Consider the following 18,574-nt stretch of genomic DNA (forward strand, 5'->3'; position numbering starts at 1 on the left):
GGAAAAATATTATTTTATAAAAACTGAATTTTTCATTGTGATTTTTGTTTATGTGAATGATGCAATTGTGCATATTTTAAATATGAATCACTATTATGTTTTATTTTTAGTTTGGATTCAATCTCAGTCAGTTCAGGCTGCTATAACAAATATATCACAGACTGGGTGACTTTTGAGCAATAAATATTGATTTCTTCCAGTTCTGGATGCTGAGAAGTCCAAGATGAAAGTAGTAGCAGGTCGGGTGTCTGGGGAGAGCATGATTCCAGGCTTGCAGATGGCTGTCTTTTTGTTGTATCCGCCCACAGCAGAGAGCAGAGGGGCAGCAAGCAAGTTCTTGAGTCTCTTCTTAGAAGGACGCTAATCCTATTCATGGGGACTCCACCTTCATGACCTAATTAGCTGCCAAAGACCGTATCTCCTAATACCATCACATTGGGGATTAGGGTTTCAACATACGAATTTCGAAGTGACACAGACATCTAGTCTGTAGCAGGTTCCATCCTGTAAACAGTGACTAAAGCAAGGACATGAGTACACATAGTTTATTTGGGAGATGACCTAAGAGTGAAGAAGTGGGGAAAATGACTCAGTAAATCAGAGAAAACCAATAAAGTGTACATTATTGAGTGGTCTGTGCTGTGCCAATTATGAAGCCATTGTCTCTCAGCACCACATCCACCCTTGCACACTATGCCTGGACTCAGCAACCCACATTTCTATTTTGCCAGCTTGCTCACTGTTGAGCTCTGCCAATAGGACTGCCAGAGAGAGACTATATGCCTGGAGGGGAAAGAAGGCAGTTGCCCCTTCCTCTTTGCTTCCATTGGCATTTGATTTACTCCTGTTCCTGTAGGTATCCCCTCACCAGGCCGTGGTTACACCCAGGCAGCTATTCCTTTCAGTAAGAATTGTTAACTATAGTTTTTATATGACTTGAAGAACCAGCCTAATTAAATTCCTCTCAGGCACCAGCACCAGAATGTGTCCTTCTTGGACATCCAGGATGCTTGCCACTTCCTGTGGAACTGGGTACATTTAGTTGGATTTCACAATGTTCTTCAAAATTTCAAGACAATCAGAGTTCCTGTGGACTACACTGTTACAAAGAGCAGAGGAGTTAAATAGCCTTGCTACCCTTTCCACATAAAAGCAAATAATTATTTATTCCATTTTCTGAGGGATTTGAAAAGAACACATTTGCCACATTAACCTGCTGATATGACTTAGGAAAGACATATCTGGCACCACAGTTGCAATCAGAGCAACCTCTTGGTTAAGATTACAGCAGTCCATGGTCTCATGCCAAAATCCATCTGGTAGTTGCAGGGGCCACAGAATAGATATGACAGGGACAATCTATCTTTGAGTGCCACTATCTCCAATTCCACTGGTACCAGGAATTGCTATGTTTGTCATCATGGCTAGGCTTGGAAGGGCAGTTTCTGGGGCTTCCGACTGGCATTTTCAACTGTGACAGCTCTCTTACTCTACAAGAAAGGAAATTAATTTAAGGGCTCTACCAGCTACTAAATATATTCATGCCAATTACATACTGGAGGACCACTACAATGATGACAGAGGACCCACAGTGAGACATATTCAGGCTATTACTCTATTTACACATGAGCTCCGTCTGCCTCTGCTCTGAGTGGCCATGCTGACATTTGGGGCCCCCTTCTCTCTGTATCCACTGCTCTCACAAAGCCTGGAATTCCTTTCCCCTCTAGTGTACAGTCAAACTGACAAATGGGCACAGATAAATATGGGTAAGATTTGGAAGAGTATTTACTGTTTATATTTGTACTGGTATTTCAGGGACCTTTCTCAGAGGGAACCAGCCAATCCACAATCAATGGGATGCAGACCTGAAAACTGGATCAGTCTGAAAATTGGGCAAGGAATCACAATTTTCAATTTTAGCAATGACTTAAGTCTTTTATTTAGCAACAATTAATTTTTTTCTGGTTGTACAAGGTAAGGAATACCCTATTGGGCTGCTTATCTACGTGAACTATAGGAACACCAAGCAAGGGCTATTAGACATTGCCATGAATCCCTGCAGGTTGTGCTCATTGCCTTTCCAATTTTGTTGATCATGACAGTAATTATGTCAACCATGCCCCTGGCAGGTAAGTGCCACCACCCGGATTCTGCTCATTTAGAATTCTGTCAATCTCCTTGACCTTAGGGAGCCCAGTTTGCTATCAGCATCTGCTATAAGAAACCCTGACCTACAGAGGACAGCCACCACTGAGCTTCTCAAAGATGCAGGTGATACTTTCTAGTGCTCCCTTACCACTCCCATATTGCCATACTAGAACTTATTCCACATGTCCTTCTCAGGATGTTAAATCACCAGTCATAGGAAAGAGCATAGAGAAGAAATAAATTCTTCTCTATCCAACCTTATAATGCACACCACCCCACCCCCACCTCTGCTCCTCCCAATCGCTTGGTCTAATACCCTCAAGTTCTACTAGAACATTTGTAACCTGAGTGACTGCCTGTATGTGTGTGTGAAATCTTACAAATATTTCAGTAAATAGCTATTGCCTTTCATATCAGGGACTGTATTTCCTGGATGAGGCTATGCATAAACCTGACTCTAGTTATTGATCTAGAGGTACTGCTGACATTCAGGCATGAATCTTGAGGAAAATAATCACTATCTGGAGAGGCATGCATGTTAGTCTCCAGGCAATGGGAGACCTTCTTAGCACTAGCAGTGGGGAGGGGCCTATTTTGGCTTTCCCAGGGTTTTTAGGAGTACCTCAGAGTTCAGCTTGCTCAGATTCATTTATTCATCTGTCTCCATTGCTACTCTGAGGGTCCTTCTCATTTCATATCGGGGCCTCAACTTTTCGAGACTACACATTAATCTCCTTTGAGGTTCTTCCAAAATCATAATTAAATCCTAGCCCTAAACTTCATCACCGTTTTCTTTCCATCTGCAAGAGTTAAATGTCTCCATAAATACTTCCCTGGAGACCTTCTCCTTTTCACCGTGTGCCCTGAGTTGATAGTTATTCGCTTTAGCCTGACATTTGTGTTTTTCAAGGCTTCTAAGGCAGTTAATAAAACAGCCAGCTCCACAATCTAAATTACCATTACCTCTATAGCATTAAAGTGCTAGAGCTACTACATAAGACGAAGCTTCTCCTTCTACCTGTACCTATTCCCAATTCAGCACCGGGAAAAGTCATGGTAATTGTGAGGCTCTGCATGCCAGAGCTCATATCGCCTTCACTTCTACCAGTAAATTGTCTCTTTTTGTCCAGCGGCTTCTGAGTGATCCAGGTCAGAATCTCATCCTGAAGGACTGCTTTCTTGGGCCACTTCCATTGTAACTATCTTATTTGGGGTTCCACCCAAAAGCAGAGTCTGAAACGAGGATTTAGTTTCAAGTATATTATTTGGGAGGTAATTTCAGGAACTGGAGGAGAGATCCAGGAGAGTGAGACAGGAAGAGGGGAAAGACAATAAAGCATGCATTGTTGATCTGGCCACTGCTGTGGAAAGATGATGCCCATTTCTAGGGGTGATCCTCTCAGGATCCATGAGGGGTACACCTCAGCATTTTTCCTTTGATATGATAGGAAGCGATTTATCCACTAATTCCCATCCCATTGGATTGATCGGTGCCTCCGGGGGTCCTAATTTTCCAAGATTTTCAGGCTGTCTCTTTGTGCTGCTTGGATGGCTTTCCTTGGCTTCAAGATCCCCCCAAAATGAAGAATGATGCTGCAGAAGCTTGCTTGTGGCAAAACACTGGCATTAGATGTCACCAGTGTTGCACTGAAATCAGATGAGTACAGGGAAAGATGAAATGGGGCACAAAATTAACAGACTGTAAAAACAACTGTTGTGCAAGTTAATAGATTAATGAAGAGCCTAGAAACAGACTCAAGTCCATGGAAAAATATATTGTATGATACAAACAATATTTCAGTTTAGTGAATAAAATATATTGTTTTCACAATACCATTCTAGAATTAGAGAATCATCAGTTTTTTAGCTCAATTATTTGAACATCCCATCATCTTGGGCAAAAATAATGAAATTTACTGTACTGGTTATATATTAATAACTGAATTCATATGACTGTGTGATTTAATGTCACAGCATTATCCTACACTGCAAGTGTAACAATCACGAAGTGTCAACTTCAGTTTTCCCAAAAAGAGACACACTTTAGAACTTATGCAAAGAAACCACATGACATTATCAGTTACCATTGTGAATTAACAGAATTCAAAGATTTTATTTTGCTGGCTATTATAATATATAAAAGAGATTGAAAGTATTTTTTCATAAAGCTAAGGTTTTTTAATAATGTATAATATTCCTGAACAAAATATTGGTGCCTAATTTGTTTTTCATAGAAATGTAACAGGTAAAATTATATGTAATTATTTTAAAGTAATGAACCTACAAACTATGATATAAATGGGGAAAAGAAAAAATAGAAAAGGTATCAAGAGGAGGATTAGAAAATTTGTCCAAGGTTAAGAGCCTTAGAAATTGATCTAATATTTGAAACCATTTCAGACTCCCAAGAAAATTGACTGTGTGCCTATGAAAGAAAAATACAATCAGAAAGAGCACAGCAGGAAGCAGACTAATCTTTTTGAAAAAAAAAGTACATGGGCAATATTCAGAGAGATTTTGTCTGATGTCCACAGGAGAAAGAATGTAAGAACTGAGGATTAAGAAATATTCATAGAGCAAAAAACCAAGAGAAATGAGATTGACAGCGCACTATTGATGGACTTCAAATCCTAAAAGAAGAAGATGAAGAAAGGGGCCAAAATGCATCAATAAGGACAAAACAGAACTGCCATGTAGACTATATTATACAACAAATGGGAAGTAAAACCAATATAGGCTTCTTATAATGGAAAAAATATCATAAGAAATTTGTATGTCCAGTATGATTGTCAATATTCCACTTTTGGAGAAGTCTTTGGACATATCCACAAAACAAAATGCGGTTGCTCTGAATTTCAGTCTAAAGAAAGTATTTACTCAATGACATTAGAAGAAACTTTACCTGATCAAAAAACAGATCAAGAACTAACACAATAAACAGAGGAAGGATCTATGCATGAATGAACATAAAAAGGCCTTGAGTCAAGAGAGAGATGTGATTCTCTAGGATGGAAATTTCCAATTTGTTATAAGATGTTATATGAATAATAATTCTCCTTTAATTAGCCCATAAATTCAATACACTCCTAATATAATTTTTATTTTGAATTTGAAGGAATGTCTACAAAGTTTCTCCAAAAAAAAAGGTATAAAAATGTTTTGAAAACAAATGAGTAATAAGGTAAGACTTTCTCTGCCGTAAAAATAATGAAATATAAAAATAACTGCTGTGCTAGTAGACTCTGAGAATAATGGAGAGCCCAGAAAGACTCAGGTCCATACAAAATTATACTACATGATGAAGACATATTTTCAATTTAATAAACAAAATATATCATACTTGCAATATGATGTTGAGGCAACAAATTTTTTTTGTAGAAAAACTCTTATGTACTTGTTTTGTTTATGATGTTTGGGAAGTGCCCATTTTTGGTCCTGCACCTATAACAAATATGCTCTCCTTTTGCTTACCAGATTATTCACTAAATTTCTTGAGGCCTATAATTTTTGGTTTCAAGTAAGATGATGCGACTTAGCTAAAGTAAAATATTTTACGTTAGTTTGAAATGCTAAATTGAGTTTGAGAGTGTGATTGATTTTCATGACAAATTTAAATAATGGCCAGGTAGGTGTTCCTTCAGTTCTCACCTTATAAATGCCCAGATGCTGTTGATGTCTTGATATCTACATTCAGCCCAATTTTTTAAAAATCCTCTAGCTTTCTTACTTGGGCAGACAGTCATATAGAACAAGTAGTGAGAAAGCTGTAACATTTAGTTTCCACTGGGTTAGGGTACACTTGGATAGAAGTAAAAAGAGCCCACTCTTAGTGCTACAATTGGAGGCAACAAATTAGACTTTAAACATGCTAAAATTATCTAGTAGACTCTGTGTGGTTAGCCTACCATGAACTACAACTAAAGCAAAAGGCTACAGGGACTTCAGATCACAGCTCAGAGATGAAAAATAGTTGAAAGTTGTCCATCCCATACATAAAACAAGAAAAATCTGGACAAATTGAAAATCAATTACTTTTCTCGGATGCACCAGAGAACTGAGTTACCGGGGCAAACTACCATTAGGAATCTGGAAAGACAGTCAAATTCACAAAAACACAGACAAGATATGTTTAACTGGAACAGAAGCCACTAGAGTCATAAATTTGGAATAACATTTAAATGGTAATTTTGACATATTGCTGTAGGCTGAGTGTGAACTAGCATGAGAATGAGAAATTCCTGGGGCCCACAGTCTTGGGGGGGGGGGCACACATTCATAGGTTTTACCTCCAGAAACCCCAATAGATTTTCACAGTGAAATCCCCAAAAGATATCCTCTTGTCACTGGCAAGGAGAAGAATAATCCTTGTGAAACACACCCAGAGTGTTTTCCATAAAAAAATGCCTACTCTCAAGGGGAAAAGACTTTCTAAAGCCTTGTCCCAGAGCTGCAGGGAAAGGGCATTCCTCTTACCTCAGACCCTGCTAACATTCCAGACTTACGTAGGGGTAGGAGGAGAGCTATACAAGAAGAAACACTTGTGAAGGTCACAGACCAGAGGTGCAGATCCCCTGAATGACTCAGATTTAATCGGACTTAATTGGTATCCTCCCTGAAACTTTACCTCTACAACAACAAGGCTCCAGGATAATAATAGTAGATACAGATGGAGCAGCTGCAAGACACAGACTCTCTCTGAGGAGGAGCACTTAGGAAAGCCCAAAGTCAAAGGACGAGGCAAAAACCAGCACATTGGAGAAATTTGGTAACTCTGGTACCTCGAGTTAGAGCAATCACTAAACAAACACAACTCTTAGACAGATGAACAGAAATCCTCACACTAGAGGCCTATTTACCTCGATTTCTATTACCCAGTGCAACATATATGGCTTTCAACAACAACAACAAAAATTACGAGACACACCAAAGGCAAGAAACAGCACAGTCTGAAGCGACAAAGCAAGTATCAAAACCAGACTCTGATATGACAAAAAGGTTGGGATTATCAGATAATGGACTTAAAATAAGTGGATTTAAAATAACCATGAATAATATGTTAAGGATGCTAATGAAAAAAATAGGCAAACTGCAAGAACAAATGGGTAAGTTAAGCAGAGAAATGGAGACTCTGAAAACAAAGTAAAAAGAAAAGCCAGAAATCAGAAACACTGTAACAGAAAGGAAGAATGCCATCTCATGAATATATTTGACACAACCAATGAAAGAATCAGTGAGGGTCAAGATACGTCAACAGAAATTTCTCAAACTAGCATGCAAGAAAAAAAATAATTAAAAAAAAAGAAGAAAACATTCAGGAACATTTCAAAAGATACAGTGTATGCATAATTGGAATACCAGAAGGGGAAGAAAGAACAGATGAAACAGAGGAATATTCGGAGTAACAATCGCCAAGAATGTTCCAAAACTAATGACAGACAAGAAACACAGATCTAGGAAGCTCAGAGCAGAAAAAAATCCTAAAAAAATTGCATGTAAGCATATATTAAAACTGCAAAAATATAAATAAAATTAAAAAGTTTAAAAAGGAAAGGCAAAGAGAAAATCTTGAAAGTGGGGAGACACGGGAACCACAGAAGGAAAGAATTATAGTAAACTTCCCACCAGAAACCATGAAAACAAGAAAATAGGGACATGAAATTTTAGAGTTTAAAGAACAAAACACCAACCTAGAGTTCCATTTGAAGTGAAACTATCCTTCAAAAATGAAGGAGAAATAAAGATATCTTTGGGCAAACCAAAGCTGAGGGAGTTAATCTCCAGAAGACCTGCCCTGTAAGAAATGCTCAGACTTTTCATGAAGGAGAAGGAAAATCATATAGGTCAGAAACATGGGCCTACAGAAAAAAAGGAAGTGCATCAGAAGACGAATAAATGAAGGTTAAAACAGTCTTTCATCTTTCTTATTCTTAGTCGATCTAAAAAATAACTGTTTCACGTAGCAATGGTAACAGCGCATTGGATTATTGTAACATATGGATCAGTGACATGATTGATAGAATATAATAGAGGGAGGGATGGAGGAATTGGGAATACTCCGTTATAGGATGCTTGCATGACACATGAAGTGGAACAGTGTGATTTGAGGGTGAACACAGATTACGTAAAAGTGGTATATTATAAACTCTAGCGCCGCCACTGTTTTTTAATACAAGTATAATTGACATGCTGGAAGAGGAGATTAAAGGCAGTCATAAAAATGGTCAATTAAAACTAGAGAAGGCAGAAAAAAGAAGCCTCTAGCAATAAATAGAAAGCAGTTACAAACATGGTTATTATCCAAATCTATCAATTATCACTTTAGATATAAATGCTCTAAATCCATCAATTAAAAGACAGAAATTGCCAGAATGGATAAGAAACAGATCCAATTACATGTTACCTAAAAGAAACCCACTTTAACACAAAGATACGGATACTTGAAAAGTAAAGAGGTCAAGAAAGCTGTACCATGCTAACACAAATCAAAAGGGAAGTGGAATCACTGCATTAATTTCACAAAGCCAACATCAGAACAAGTGAAATTATCAGAGATAAAGAGAGATAACATAAAGATAAAAGCCTCCTATTCTTGGGGGCCAGCCCGGTGGCCTAGTGGTTAAGTGCGCGTGCTCCAGTGCAGCGGCCACCATTGGCAGATTCTGCCCCCCAGGTGGGCACCAACGCACTGCTTGTCAAGCCATGCTGTGGCGGTGTCCCATATAAAGTGGAGGAAGATGGGCACGGATGTTAGCTCAGGGCCAATCTTTCTCAGCAAAAAGAGGAGGATTGGCATCTGGTGTTAACTCAGGGCTAATCTTCCTCACAAAAAAAAAAGGGGGGGGTCTATTCTTTAAAAGCATAACAATCCTAAATGTGTATGAATCTTACAACATAGAGACAAAATATGTGAGGCTAAAAGGGAGAAAAATGAAAGGAGAAATAAACAAATCCTCTATAATAGAGATTTCAAAACCCTCTGTCAGTACCTGATACGTAAAGCAGGATGTAAACCAGTAAGGATAGAGATGGACTGAACAGCGCTATCGATTAACTTAATCTAATTGACATTTATAGAATACTTCATCCAATGGTAGCAGAATACATGTTCTTCTCAAGTTCGCATGGAACATTCATCAAGATAGATCTTCTGAACATAAAACATATCTTAACAAATTTAAAACAACAGATATTGTAAAAGCAAGCTTTGAGACCACAATGGAAATAAACTAGAAATTAAAGGGAAACGTTTTTGGAGCGCCTACTCTGGGCTCCACGCTGAGGGTGGGGCCGTCACCAAGAGGAGAAATAAAGCAACTCCTGACGTTTATAAGTCAGCTCCCTCTGCCAGGATCTCCCGCCAGCGGTCTGATTGTTCCCATTGTACCGAGAGCAAACTGAGGTCCAGTTGTCTGGGGATTTACCTCCAGGTGCACTGTTCATTCTGGAGAAAAATTGCAAACAACTAAATGCCCCTCACCGGGAGCTGACTGGTTACAACGCTGCTATCTCTAACAGTGAGATGTTGTAAGGGGGCGTGAGGTCAGCAAAATGCAGAATAGAAGTTTACAACCATCTTCTCCCAAAGAACACGGATTTTGACTCTCACCAATGGATAGAGTGCCTTTATGGAAGTCTGGGAGTCCAGCAGAGAAGTTTCAGAACACTGTAGAAGCACCCCCCCCCCAAAAAAAATTTCAAAATGAAATGCATTGAAGAGAGTAAGAGAAGTAGTTTCACTTAATCTGTGTCACCCCTTCTCCAAGGTGGCACAGCTCAGTGCCCAGAGGATCCTTCTCGCCTGCAGTTTCTCCCAGGGGGGAAAGTGAGAGTGTGTGAGGGAGCCCTGGCTTCCCCAGCTCAGTGGGACACTGCCAAAGAGATTCGGTTTTCCTTCCCCTATCCAGAATGTGTGCTGAGCGACTAGGGGCCTGGGGGAGGCTGGGAGAACAGCAGTCAGGGCTCTCCAAGCACATCCAAAAATTGTATATGTACTTGAAAACTTCAGGCCCAGGTGTTTACAGATGAATTCTACCTGACACTTAGGGAAGGAATAATACCAATTCTGCACGTTCTCATCCAGAAAACAGAAAAGCAGGAAGTGTTCCCCAACTTGTTTTATGCAGCTAGTAGTATTCTTATAACAAAACAAAGACTTTCCAAAAAATAAATATAAAAAAAATTTTAAACTACTACTATCTCTCAAGAACATAGATGAAAAAAATCCTTAACAAAATATTAGTAATTTGAATCAAGCAATACATTATAAGGCCAATACATCATAATGTAAAGCTCACTCAAAAATGAAAAAAATCTATTAATGCAATTCACCAATTTAAAAGGCTAAAAAAAATTGTTATATAAACTTACATTAATACGTAAGTAAAACTAGTCAACAAAATTCACATTCATGATGATAAAAACTCAGAAAACTAGGAACAGAAGGGTATTTTAATTTGATCTAATAAAGTATATTTGTGGAAAACCTGCAGCTAACATCATACTTAATGGTAGAATCTGCTTTTCCTGTCAGATTAGAAATAATGCAAGGATGTCTCCTCTCATCACTCCAATTCAACACTGTACTGAAAGTCTTAATTAGTGCAATAAGATAAGTAAAATAAAATTTTTAAAAAGTCATACAGATCAGAAAGAAAGAGATAAAACTGTCTTTATTTGTAGATGGCATGACTGTCTATGTAGAAAATCCCAAAGAATCTACAAAATTACTCCTGAAACTGGTAAGTGAATTTAGCAATGTCGTAGGTAAAGTTTAACATATAAAAGTCAATTGCCGGGCCGGCCCCGTGGCTTAGCAGTTAAGTGCTCGCGCTCTGCTACTGGCGGCCTGGGTTCGGATCCCGGGCGCGCACCGATGCACCACTTCTCCGGCCATGCTGAGGCCGTGTCCTACATACAGCAACTAGAAGGATGTGCACCTATGATGTACAACTACCTACTGGGGCTTTGGGGGAAAAAAAGGAGGAGGATTGGTAATAGATATTAGCGCAGAGCCCGTCTTCCTCAGCAAAAAGAGGAGGATTAGCACGGATGTTAGCTCAGGGCTGATCTTCCTCACACACACCAAAAAAAGTCAATTGCCTTCCTATATGCTAGCATTGAGGAAATGGAATCTGGCATTAAAAAGATATACCTTTCACACTATCTCCAAAAAATTAAGTACTTAGGTATAAATCTAACAAAATATATGTAAGAACTATATGCAGGAAATCACAAAACATTAATAAAAGAAATCAAAGACTATCTAAATAAAGAAGAACTATACATTCTGTATCCATAGGTTAGAAAACTCAATATTGGTAAGATGTCAATGCTCCCAGATTTGATCTATATACTCAACACAATTCCAATCAAAATCCCAACAAGCTATTTGGCAATATCTACAAGTTGATTCTAAAGTGTATATCGAGAGACAAAAATACTAGAACAGCCAAAACAGTTCTTAAGAAGAAGAGCATATAGAGCTCACATTAATCAATTTCAGCTCTTGCTATAAGTTACCATAATCAAGACCTTGTGGTATTGGTAAAAGGGTGGACAAATAAATAAATAAGTGAAAAAGAACAGAGTACCCCAAAATAGACCTATATAAATACGGTCAAATGATTTTTGAGAAGAAAATGCAAAGACAATTCAATGGACGAAAGATAGTTTTTTCAAGTGGTGCTGGAAAAACTGTACATCAGATGGAAAGCAATGAGCATCGACATATTCCTCACACCTTATAGGAAAAGTCAATTCAAATGAATAATAGCATTAATTATAAAATGTAAAAATATGAACTATTTTAGAAGAATAGATAGAAAATCTTCATGACGTTGGTTTAGGCAAAGAGTTAAATAGGACATAAGCATGATCTATAAAAGAAATAAAACTATAAATTTCACTTCAGCACAATTAAAACTTTTGCTCTGTGTAAGACACTCAATAAAATGAAAAGTCAGGCTACAGGTGGGAGAATATATATGCAAATCATATGTCTTACAAAGGATTTGTGTTCAGAATAGATAAATCATTCTACAGTCACAAAAATAAGAAAACATACAACTCAAAAATTAAAAAAAAAAAGAATTGGCAAAGGTTTTATAAGACACTTCATCAAAGAATATATGTGAATGGCAAATAATTACATGAAAAGATGCTAAATATAGTTTCTTATTAGGGAAAATAAAACTAAAACTAAATGAAATGCCATTACACACCTATTTGAATGTCTAACATATAAAATTCTCATAATACCAAGTCGTGGCAGCACACTTGGATCTTCAGCTCATCTGGATTTTTTTTATGTATGGTATAAGCTGGGAGTCAAGATACATTTGGAAAATAGATCCATCGTCAATTATTGAAATTATCACACTTTCCCTACTGCACTGCAGTGTCGCCTTTGTCATAAATCATCTAACGGAATATACGTGCTTTTAGACTTTCTTTTACTGTCTATTGATCACTTAGTCTGTCCTTGTGCCAAATCTGCACAATAGAGATTAACATTGATAGGACCTTGAAACATAGTATAAATGTTCCAGTTTTCTTCTCCAAAATTGTAGTGGCTGCTCTTGAATGTAAGCTTTTCCATGAGTACTTTGGAATTATTTTTTTAATGTGTGTCCCCTCCCCCAAAGAACTCTTAGGATTTTGATTGAGATGCTTTTGAATCTATTAATTTGTGAAGAATTTCCATCTTTCAAATATTTAATCTCTCAATCTTTAAATATATTTTTTCTTCTATTCAGTTAGGTCTTCTTTAATTTCTTTCACCAATGTTTTGTGAGTTTTCAATATGGAGATTTTGTACATCTTTTGTAAAATTTTTGCCAATGTTTGATATTGATGAATTCTATTGTAAGTGGGATATTGTTAATTTGGGGTTTTATTTGTTTGCTTCTGGCATATAGAAACATGATTAAATTTTGTATATTGACCTGGTAATTAGAAAGTCTGATACATTTATTTATTATTTCTGAAAGTTTGTCCACTTTTGAATTTTCAATGTAGGCAATCATGGCATCAGTGAGTAATGAGAGTTTTGTTTCTTTTCCAATTTTCATTATCACATTCATCTCTTTTCTTGCCTTATTGTGCTAGCCAGGGCCTCTGATACAATGATAAATAGAAATGGTGAAAGCAAGCATCCTTGTTTCAGTCTGTAACCATCAAATGAAAGTAAAATAAATATTTACAAATGAAAATTTCATTTTGAAATACTCTGAAAATAGAGTCAAAATCTCTCAAAAGAAAAAGAAAAGCAAAAAAATGGTGCAGTTTAAGTTCTTAAACATTCAGGACTGATTTTTTTTAGCCTATTACCTCATTTACTTTACTTAAGACAATCGTGTATGCATAGAACAATAATTAGAGATGATATAAAACTGAGTTTATTACTGAAATATCAGATTAAGATGTATCACTTTTTTGACAAAACAACAGCAATGCCAAGAAATAAAATATATTTGTCCCTTCTCAAATTGTCTACTTTCAATTTATTGACTTTACCAGTTGGTTTCTAACTAGTAGCAAGCACAATAGCGTTTAGTTACAGCACAAATAGCAGTATGCCATTTATACACAATAAGACATTTCGAAGTATAAGTCCCAGAGTGTCGAAGAATGAAAAGGAAGCTTGATGAATAATTCTACTCTCTTTGACTAACTGTGAGAGATGATTCAACATGTACAAACAGGAAAAAAAAAAATCAATGTCTCCACATAACACAATTCTCCAAATTATTTCACTGTGAAGAATAAGCTTAATTCTCAAAGCACAATATATAGAAGACAATTTGCATTGTTTAGAGAGTAGATTGGCTACTTTGACTTCCAGAAAAGTAAAACATAGATGATGCACTGAAATTCAATTCGAATGTAATTTCGTATCAGCTACAGAGGCTTTTTCACTTTATCTCTACGTAGTTCAGTTCAGAACTCCATCCCTCTCCCTCAAAGAATTGGCTTAATCTTTAGAATCAGTTTACGTATTCTCTAAAACATTTTGTATGCCAAGGGCTCCAAAATGATAGATGAAGATATTTTCCTAATTTATTCCACAATTATTAAATAGAAACTTAAAGAAAGCCATATACAGGGAAAAGAACAGAATAGTGATGTGGAAATTGATTCCTCACAAAAATGGAATCTGACCATTTGACATTAAATTGTCGAGTATGCTATAAAGATTTCACTCAAGAGAAAATCATAACATTTATTATGTATTTCAATACATTTCTTTCCCTCCACTGTATTTGGTTTCTGTTTCTGCCATAAAAATATGATGAATTTAGTAGCTTATAAGCCACTAAATGTGTTGTGTATACAACAAAAATCTATTATCTCATATTCTGTAGGTCAGAAGTCCAATACAGGTCTCACCAGGTTATAATCAAGGTGTTGGCAGTTGACATTCTTTTCTAGAGGCTCTAGGGTAGAATCCATTTCTATGCTCATTCAGATTGTTGGCAACTCTGTTACTTGTGGTTGTAGGACTGAGGTCCTCATTTCCTTGCTGGCTGTCTGCTGAAGATCATTCCAAGCTTCTAGATGTCACTATGTTCCTCGGTTCATGGCCACCTTCTACCATTTCCAAAGCTAGCCAGCAATGGAGTTGAGTGCCTCTTATACTCAGATCTCTTCTGCCTCTTCCTCTGTCGCATCTCTCTGACCCACTCTTCTACCTTCCTCTTCCACTTTTAGGGACTCACGTGAGTACTTGGATAATCCAGGATAATCTCCCAATCTCAAGGTCCTTAATCTTAATCACATCTGCACAGATCCTTTTGTCATGTAATGTAACATATTTACAAGTTCTGGGAAGTTAGGGCATGGGCATCTGTGGAGGCTGGTATTCTGCCTACCAAACATCCATCTAGACATTCTGTAATTTTAATTTATATCTAGATGCAAGATGTTCATTCCCTTCCTATTCCAGGAAGCTAATCTATAGTTTAATTTGTCTCTTCGAATACTGAGAAATAGTATTCTGCTACAATAATAAAGAGATAACTTACAGATCACCTAAATTATCCCAGAAATGTTCAAACACTGAGTTTGAAGATACTACAGGATAGCAAGTTTGAACCATGCCCTCCATCTACTTGGACAATTGTATATGGGAGGATTAGAGAGTGTAAGATCTCTATAAAACCATGACATGTGATTGTCCGAATATGACCTTGCACTATTGAAATAGAGTTGAATTTGACATGTGGGAGAGAGAGCAAATATGATAGGCTTTAGATATTTACAAGGTATGGCTTTAAACCATCCACATATACATCATCTGGATAATTTATTAAAAATGCAAAATTCTGGCTTCAGAATCAGAATCTCTGAGGATGGTCAAGGCATTTTTATGTTAGGAAGCTCCCAGGTGACACTTCTGTATTAAGCTTTGCAACAGACTGTACACCTTATATGTAAAGATTTGCTCAGTGTAGCTTCCGAAATATATGGAATATGGGCCGATTTGCCCAGAATCATTTATTGAATAAGTAGTATCTCATTAAACATAAAAATATAAATGACTAGATATAAAACACAGGCTTTTGACTTTATCATGCTAATTACAGAAAACTTGGCACACAGAAGACATTTGACAAATATTAGTTCTTCTCTGCTCATGGAAATGCAATTGTAAAGTAATGGGGGCTCCATTCTCTCCTAAGAGAAAACTGGATGAGCTAAAATGAAGACAATAACCAGAGGAAATATAGGAAATGGGTCCTGAGAAATAGTACTTCTATATTACACACTTCATTATAAATAAAGAGGAAAAGATTGACACAAAATCTCAGGACCAGTAAAGAAAAGGGAGGCAGAAGCAAGTGAAGGAAATCTCAACTACCTAGACTACCAAGGAAGATGTAAGAACAAGGGAAAAGCAGACAAATTAACAAAAAGTATTATACGTGGGTTTTGAGAGAATCTATGATGCTATTGAAAGAATAAATATACTCAAACTATGTAACTGTTATAGCCAATTAAAAGTCTTAAGGCAAATACAGTTTTCTTGTTTTATATTCAAAACAGAATCATGCTATGAATAATAGGGCTTCCCCAAACCCTACTGTCCTGCACTCTTTGAGTATAAAAGTATTGGCCTTGTGTATGAGAAAGATTTGGGATTCATGATGGTAGTACTTTAATACTTAGCATGTGAAGGAGGAAAAGGTCAATAGGTCTGACTAGACACTATTTGTCTCAGAATAACAATTTTTATATAGCTCTGCAGAACTGAAGCCATTCCAGTTAAAAAAGAAGGGGAAAGAAGTCTTTAGAGAAAATGTGGTTTGACAAATGGCCTTAACGGCCTTGTCCAGAGATAACCAAGGATGCTGTAGTTGCTAAGTACTCCCCTGTGAAGTCCACAGAAAAATGAGTATTGCTGACCCCTGAGCAGCAGCATCTCGCCAGGTACCCACCTGGAAAAGACAAGCCCACCCTGAGGGCTCTATATGCTTTCTCAGAAAAAAAACACATCCACCAAATCCTCTCCAGTGAGAAGGAACACATCACACTTGCATCGAGAATGGCTAACGTTACACACAGTGTTCTGACAAGGTCTCAACTTCCAGCCCTCATCATCAGAAAGGGAATATCGTTTAGACTCTGTCTTCCCTTCCCGCAATCACTTAGACTCTGACACGGAGATTTCTTATCACTAACTTTCACACACTTAGTAATTCCTTTGATTCAGAAACAGTAACACATGTGACTGGACTCTTCTTGGACACATTTTACAGCGTATATGGATCGAATTACAGGTGCTATCAACAATTGCTCACCATTAACTGCTCTGTCTTAGTATAAAATAGTTACAGAAGTTGTCCTAAAATGGTCTTTAATATATACCCTGACAATTAGCAAATATCACTATGAATGACAATTGTGTTCATCTGCCCAGATTAAACTACTGCTAGTAAAAGTTGGGTCCTGCAGGCGTCCTATTTATTCTCACTGAAACAATGTCTCACTGGGTATTGTTATTTTCCATGACCAGCTTTCACGACAGGCAATAGAAAACTGATGCTGTGAGTCCAACTCAATTTAATTATTGGTTTTAAAGTATCAGTACAAATGTTTTGATGAAAAGAAATTATCATTATAGGATAGATATTTTGCAATCTCCTTCAAGTAAAATAATAATAATAATCAAGATATGAGAAACATTTCACTCTTTCAGTTGAAGATAGTCTATCTATCTATCTATCTATACACTTCTCATTCATTTTCCTTCCTTCATGCAAAGAAAATCAATAATCAACTATTACATTCAACTGTTCATTACATGTTCTAGGTATAGTTATAAAAGAGACATGAGATCTTTTCTTACAGAGTTTACAGTCGTGGAGCACGTTGCCTATTATGTAATTTGTACTCTCCATGGAGGCATTTCCACAATAAGACAGTTTAATAGGTGACCAAGTCCAAATGACTGCAGTATTAACCTGATTCATCACAGAACACATTGCAAACATGTCAACTTCATGGTCAAGTTTTGTTTTGAGTCTTTTACGTGACTGTCCTTCCCACTTCCAAACCTGTTCTTAAGGCATGAGTGGTAGCATTTACCCACTTGCTTAAGCTTGAAACTTGAATTGATTCTTTTTTGTTTTTTCTCTTATTCCACAAATCCAATCCACCAACATGTTTTGCCAATTCTATCTCCAAAAATACATCTTAGTGTTATTTTATAGTCATTGGCAAAATTTTGTCCAAATTGTCATCAAATTCTTTCTCTTGGACTACTGGAAGAGACATTTAGCTTTTCCTCTATTTCTACTTAAAATTCATTTAACATACAACAACCACAGACATATATTTGAAATATATGTATTAGGTCATGCAAATTCCGTTATCTAAAACGTTCTAATTGCTACCTAGCGCAATAAATACCAAAATGTTAACCATGGTCCACAAAGACCTGTATGATTTTGCCCTGCCAAACTTTCTGAACTCCTGTCACCTGCCTTGAGGCCATTCTGCTGCAGTCAGTGCCTTTTGTTCTATTCCTGGGATGTTTTATGTATTGGTTTTCTCTGCTAGAAGATTTCTTATCCAACTACCCGTCATTTTAGGTTTTTTCTTGTCTGCTTCTTTTTATCCTTCAGATTTCAGCACAAAAACTCATGGGCGTTTGTGACCTGGGGTCATAGAAAACCATCACAGAATATGTTTACCTTGAAGGAGAAGAAGAAATTGGGTATAGAAAGTATAATGAAAAGATAATTCAATTGTGTTTGAGAAAGAGACTCCCATGAGCATAGCTCATTAGAAGCGTAAGCATAGCGTGGTTATGGCCACAGGAAGGATACAGATGTGACTGTGATTTTAAACCTTGCAAATAGCCAGATAACCGTTGACTCAGTTACCAGTTGTGTGAACATCTCAATATCTAGTGGATCAAAGC

Source organism: Diceros bicornis, chromosome 16 (assembly GCF_020826845.1).
Source record: "Diceros bicornis minor isolate mBicDic1 chromosome 16, mDicBic1.mat.cur, whole genome shotgun sequence".
NCBI lineage: Eukaryota > Metazoa > Chordata > Mammalia > Perissodactyla > Rhinocerotidae > Diceros > Diceros bicornis.